The following is a 6,788-nucleotide window of genomic DNA, read 5'->3' as shown; positions in this document are numbered from 1 at the left end:
CTCCTAGACTAAGGAGAATGACATTATGTAGTAGGTATCCTGTGGGGCTCAGTGGTGAAGTCCTCCCTGGTTACCTGAGCTGGTGCTCCAGACGTGTCTTTTGTATGTGTTGTGTGTGCCCTCCTGTTATAGTTGAGCCTTGGTTGCTGTTAGCTCATCAATAGGAGGGATAGTCCCTCAGGCTAATTGGTTGTGAGGACTGGCTGGTAAGAAACTGACCCTACGGAGTAAGATTCACTTGAACAGGGCTCTGGTGCCTTCCCAGTCTGCCCTTTGGATGTGTCGTCCTCAGATGCAGCCCCAGGTGGTGCTCTGGCTTGGTTAGAAGATGGCCACCAGGCGTGCCAGTCCTGGGGCCTCCTGAGAGGGGCTCTGCTTCAGGCCGAGTTTAATATGTAGCCTTTCACCTGCCCGGGGCCACCTGGCAAGAGTCACTAAGCAATCCACAGATGGCTGTCACCTGTGCTGGGCTTAGAGGTGACTCAATAGGCCAAGCTGCAAACCTAGGCCGGCTGCTGCTAGTGCTGGGCTTGGGGCTGCTTAGCAAGAGGTACAGGGCACACCAAGGCCAGATGCAGCTTCTCTGGGTTTTGTGAACCTTTGAGAGATTTCAGGAAAGTCTGTGGCATGAATCAAGACAGGTCATTTATAAGAAAAAGCCACTGAAAGTAGCTTGAGTGGGTCTGCAGGTTGGGTGCGGCAGGGTCTCAGGGAATCACATAGACAAGGCAACCAATGTCAGCCAGGTTGATGGAGACTCAGCTGTGGTGGCCACCTGGGTCTGCATGCCAGGATGGGGGAAGACTCGACAAAAGAACAATGCCCTCTGTCAGCACTTCTGTCTGGGAGAAAGCTGCCCCTCCAGCCCTCGCCCTGAACCAGACAATTCAGTTCCTCCCCATATGTCCATGGTGATTTTTAAGCAGCTGCCCCAGGACTGGATCTCAAAGCAAGTGAGTCCGTCAGCAAGTAAGTCTGCTCATGGGCCCCTTAAGATGAATGTCTGCAACTTCAGCCGCTCTCCATCTCACTCCTGGTTTTCACAGCCAGAGATTGTGGGGACTTCTTTTCCTGGCACTGGAACCCTAGGTTAGGGAGACTGGTGTGGAGCTGGGACCCCTCATTCCTCCTGGGGGACCTCCACAGCCAAGATAACCCTCCCGATTCCCACCCCACAACAGGAGGGTGTGGGACCAGCCTGTCTATGTCTCCACCCTTTCCTACCAGTCTCCAGCTGTATGTCCTCCGCCGTAGGAATTTTGTTCAGCTAGACTTCAGGCAACTCCCAATGATGGTTGTTCAGTAATTTAGTTGTAATTTTGACGTGATCATGAGAGGAAGCCAGCACAGTATTTACCTATTCTACCATTTTAACCAGATCAAATTTCTTATATACTTTGAATATCTTACAAATTTATTTGTCAATTATAGTTCAATATGGCTGAAAAAATAAAATAAATAAAAATAATGTTTCCACATTAACGATATTCAAATTTCAGCACTAAAGTCCATGTATGAACTAATATTTACACTTGCCAGTGAAAATTATTATATCTCATGATGTACAATGCTTCACTGCTTTAATATAAACAAAATCTCTAAGTGGTTTCAGGAAAGTACAGAATAATAGTAATTATTATTATTATCATTATTATTTGCTTCCCATTGACTAAGTGTCCAGCACTGTTCTAATCACTTTATACATAATAACTTCCTTTATCTTTACCCAAACCTGTGAGGTAGTTACCACCATTACTTCATTCTACAGATAAGAAAATTGATGTACAGAGGGATCAAAGTAATGGATCAAGGATACACAGCAAGGAAGTGATGGAACTGCATTTGAACCCAGGCCAATTGCTTGCAGTGCATGTTCTTAACATCTGGGCTCTACTGGCCTGGACTGCAGTTGGAAGGAGAGTGGTCAGGGGCCACTTCCCTGACTTCCCTGAGGATATGGCAAGGTTAGCCAGGAGGTTCAAAAGAAGTGCATTTTAGGCCAAGGGAACAGCAGGAGCAAAGGCCCTGAGGCAGGAATAAGTTAGGCAAGTTAGGAATGGGGAGGAGGCTTATGAAGTTGGAGCTGAGTGAGGAGCTGGAGGGGACAGCAGCGAGAGAGGAGGTGCGAGATGACAGCAGGGGCTGCAACATGCAGAGCCTCAGGAGCCACTGAAGGTTCGAGGTAAGGGAGGAGTGACTCTAGTTCCCTCTCTCCTATTGTGCAGCCTCTGGCATCACCTGGAATTAGTCAGGTCCCCTTTGCATGTAAACGACAGAAGCAGGAGGCGGGTCCTCTCTCACCCAGGATGTCCACCCTAGCTGTGTGGCCTTGGCAGATTGCTTTACCTCTTTTGCCTCAGTTTCCTCATCTGTGCGATGAGGATAAAAATAGCACCCACCTTAAAGAGTTTTGGGGAGAATTAAATAGGTTAATACCTGTCAAGCAGTTAGGATAGGAGTCTGACAGGTGATTAGGGCTACATAGCGTCACATTATCTTCGTGACCGCAATAAATATGTGTTTGCCAGACAGCTTCAGGTGATGTTTGATCCAAGTGCTCACATGCTATCATCAAGGCTCTGGTCTTTCCTCTGCCATCACAGCCTACTTATGCTTCATATTCTGCTCCATACAGCAGCTAAAGCCACAATCCCAACCCATAAAATGACCATGGCCCTTTCTCCCATCCTCAAACTACAGCATCTAGGGCCAGATTGAAAGGGAGGTTTCTTCCAGTTGCCCCCAAATGAAAAAAATCTCTCATTGGCTCTGAGCGAGTTAGTTATATGCCCACTCCTGAGCCAATCACTGTGGCCAAAAGATGCAGTGGTTGAGAGCTGGGGCTGGAGCCAACACAGCTGAGAATGCAGTCAGAAAAGAAATGCAGGGACCTAGCTCCACTTTACCTGGCCTGTTGGGTTCTGTGCTAGAGTCATGGAGAATTACCTACCTTACCTCAGTTTCCCCACTCAGCCCCAGCCTCCACACTCCACATCACATTGATTCCGGAGTGGAGAAGTGGGGAAACCAACCTCACCTTTCCAGGAGTCACTTTTGGCCCTTCTCATTGTCGCCACCAGTGCCCCGCCTGCTCCTGGCTCCCACCCTCACTCCACTGCCCCTGGGGACAGAAGAGGCAGCTCACACAGGACAGAAGCTGAGTTTATTTTAACCATTTAGGACTGACTACCTCTGGACTCCCAGAGTACTTTTCCTTCAGTGGCCAGAGAAAGGAGATTCTTCAGTATAAGCAATACCCCCCAACTCATAGGGGCCCCAAGACACCCCAAGACAGGGCAGGACTAAGCTACGCAGCAGGTATGAGTCTGAGTGGACCCACCAGCCCTGGTCTTCCTCCACCCACATCCCTCCACCCCCAGCCAGAGAGGACAGAGGGGGATGTGAGAGTTCTATGTGTCGGCTTGGCTATGCGACCATACACCATTATTCTTTTTTCCCCCAAATTTGAAATGTTTATTTAAAAATGAGCAAAAGTGGCCAATAGTCACTTCACAAAAAAAAAAAAAATCTGTGTTGCCAATAAATGTACAAAATGATATATAAGTTCACTTAAACTTTACAGTAATTCAAGTTAAAACTACAGTGAGCTCCCAGTAGGCATCTTTTTTTTTTTTTCAACAGGCATTTTTTGAATGATTAAAAGTACAAACTGGCAACGCCAGGGTTTGACAAGGATGTGCAGCAATGAGAACTTTCATGCACTGCCAGTGGGCGTGTAAATTGGTCATACCCGTTATTCAATCGAACACTAATCTAAGTGTCGCTGTGAAGGCATTTTGTAGATGTGGTTCACATTTTCAGTCAGTTACCTTTAAGTAAAGCAGATTACCCTGAATAATGCGGATGGGCCTCATCCAATCAGATGAAGGACCTAAGAGCAAAAACTGAGGTTTCCCAGAGAAGAAAGAACTCTGCCTCAAAACTGCAGGGTCAGCTCCTGCCTGAGTTTCCAGCCAATGTGCACACTTCAGACTTGCCAGCCCCCATGACTGCACAAGCCAATTGCTTAAAATAAATCTCTCACATATCCCTATATCCTATTAGTTCTGTTTCCCTAGAGAAACTGACTGATAGAGGGGACATTTTCCTAAGCACTGCCCAGCTTGATGGGGAAGGAGATGAGCCAGCCCCAGCCAAACTCAAGGCCCTGGGGTGGTGGGGAAGGCAGAGAAAGGAAAGCCGGGGTATGGGGGTCTCCAGCCACAGGCAGGCAGAAGCTCAGGCACAAGAGTTCTCAGCCCCCAGGCTGTGCCCTGTGGGCCCTTAGGCCTTGCTGGTCAATTTGTACTGCTCAATGGTCAGGATTTGGACCATCCTTTACCAGGATAAAAAGGCATCTGCAACCCACATTCCTTTCTGTGGGTACCTGGGGAGGATGCGTTCCCTTATTTACTCGGGGTGTTGGCAGATTTCACTCCCTTGCGATTGTAGGACTGAGGTCCCTGATTCCTTGCAGGCTGTCAGCTGAGGACAATTCTGAGTTTCTCAAGGAGCCCATGTTGTTTAGCTTACAACCCCTTCCCTTTCTTCAAAGCCTACACCAGCAGGTCAAGTCCCTTCACTCTTCAAATCTACCCCCTCTTCTTCCATCTCATTTTGGACCCAGCTAGGATGAGTTCTCTAATTTTCAGGACCATGTGATTAGATGGGCCCACCCAGATAAACCAGGATCGCCTTCCACCTCAAAATCAGTAATCTTCATCACCTCTGCAGAATCCCTTTTGCAATGACTATGTAAAAAAACTTATTCGAGGTTCTGAGGATTAGGATGTACATGACTTTGGGGAAGGCAGGTATTATTCTGGCTGCCACATGCACATGGAGACCACACAGCTGAACACAGCTCCATGGCCAGCTCACTGGGCTTCTTTGTATAAATGACAACAGATATCAAGTCATCACAACAGACCAGCTTTGATAGCGTGAGACCCTTGACTGTCCTCTGCTGGAAAGTCATTTAAAAAATGGACAAATAAATCACATTTCTGATGCAGATGGTGCCCCTCGAAATGATGCACTAGCACAGAGAAAGTCTGTGCCTTGACCCAAAACACATACACACACACACACACACACACACACACACACACACGTCTTAGAGTCAGACATCTGCATGTTTACATCTCATAGTGAAACCAGTTGATATCGCCCACAAAATAGTTGTTTTGAGCCATTGGTACAAAGGTCAAGTCTAGGATTAAGTGCAGCATTCTATTGGTTGAGGGAGGACAGCTCGTCCTGGGGAGTCTGTGGACATTGTAGGTAGCTGGCCAACAGTCACTAAGGGGTCACACTCAGAATTACAGAAGGGATGGCAGACGTCAGGCAACAGGAAGGAGCCACCAGGATGGCAAATGAGTGAGCATCCTCAGAGCTATAAACCCTCAGATGGGGCTTGAGCCCTGCTCATGGACATTCATTCACTGGACAAATATTTATTGTCAGCCATGTGGCAGGTGCTGTTATAAGGCAAGTGGTAGACAAAACAGATGTGAGCCCACCTTACCGGTGGCCCTTTCTTAAGCCAAGAAACAGAGACATTCTCTAAATCACCATGGCAGAGGAGAAGAGGGTGGCTGTGACCATCCCATCCATTCCTGGACAGCACATTCCCCTGAGAATAATGCAGTGAAAGACTACATAGTTCCCAGGCTAGCCCACAGTAGTCTGTTTAACCCACGAGGCAGGTGAAAGGTGAAGAGGTAGGGAATGGGGAAAGAAATGATGGGAGGCAGACTGGCGAGGAAGAGAACCCCACAACAAAGAAATGCAAATATCCATATAGAGGAAGTCACTTTCCATAACTGGAGATTAATTTCTGATTATAAGTTCTCTTCTTTTGAGAAGCAAAACACCTCTTAGGGTCAAAACCCTTTAAGTTTTAAACTGACAACTCAGTGCCCAGCCGCTCACCAATGGACATGTGTGGGAGACTGAGAGGGGAAAAAATTAGCCACAATATTTGGCAGTTCCCCATAAACATATGGACTCTATTTCTCTTCCTCCTGGTTTGACTTGTTTTGGCTAATGAACCATTAGCAAATATGGCACAGGTGGAAGCTGGAGACGGGTTTGCACATTGGGGCTTTCCCTCTCTGCTTTTTCTGGCAACTCTGTAACCACCATGGAAATGAGCTCAAGCTAGCCTGCTGGAGAGACCACACAAAGGAGACCAAGACATCTCAGCCGACATCCCGCGACTACCCAACACATGAGTGAAACTCTCCACGATCATCCAGTGCCAGCCAACCCACCAGCTAACTGCAGTATTTTGAGTGACCCCAAGCAAGATCCTCAGAACCCCTAAGCTGAACTCAGCCCAATGCCGACCCACAAAATCAAGTATTAATAAATGACCATTGGTCTACAGCCACACCACCCTGAACATGCCCAATTTCGTCTGATCTCAGAAGCTAAGCAGGGTCAGGCCTGGTTAGCACTTGGATGGGAGACCATCTAAGAAGACCAGGTGATGTAGGTGCCTTAAAAAAATTATAAAAATAAAAATAAATAAATAAATAAATGAATGACCGTTGTTTTAGGCCACTAATATGTTAGTGTAATTTGTTACCCAGCAAAGGTTAACTGATACAGGATTCAAACATGCTCTCTTTGGAAGAAGAAATGCATGCTCATAAAAAAGAAGCCACTAATCGCTGACAGTAACCACACAAAGACATTGGTGTGGCCAGCATATGTATTTCAGTGTCATAAATTCTGCTTTATTCACCACAGAGCCACTAGATGGCAGGATTTCTTCATTTCGA

General features: G+C 47.1%; 1 pseudogene; it reads left to right on the top strand.

Moving 5' to 3' along the window:
- The first annotated feature begins 6,383 nt into the window (after positions 1 to 6,383).
- LOC118612765 lies at positions 6,384 to 6,502 on the top strand (annotated as a pseudogene).
- The last annotated feature ends 286 nt before the right edge of the window (positions 6,503 to 6,788 follow it).

The sequence above is a fragment of the Rousettus aegyptiacus genome, unplaced genomic scaffold (genome assembly GCF_014176215.1).
Source record: "Rousettus aegyptiacus isolate mRouAeg1 unplaced genomic scaffold, mRouAeg1.p scaffold_m13_p_16, whole genome shotgun sequence".
NCBI classification, from domain to species: Eukaryota; Metazoa; Chordata; class Mammalia; order Chiroptera; family Pteropodidae; genus Rousettus; species Rousettus aegyptiacus.
The sequence above is the reverse complement of the archived record's forward strand: the minus strand, read 5'-3'. Positions and strand labels throughout refer to the sequence as shown.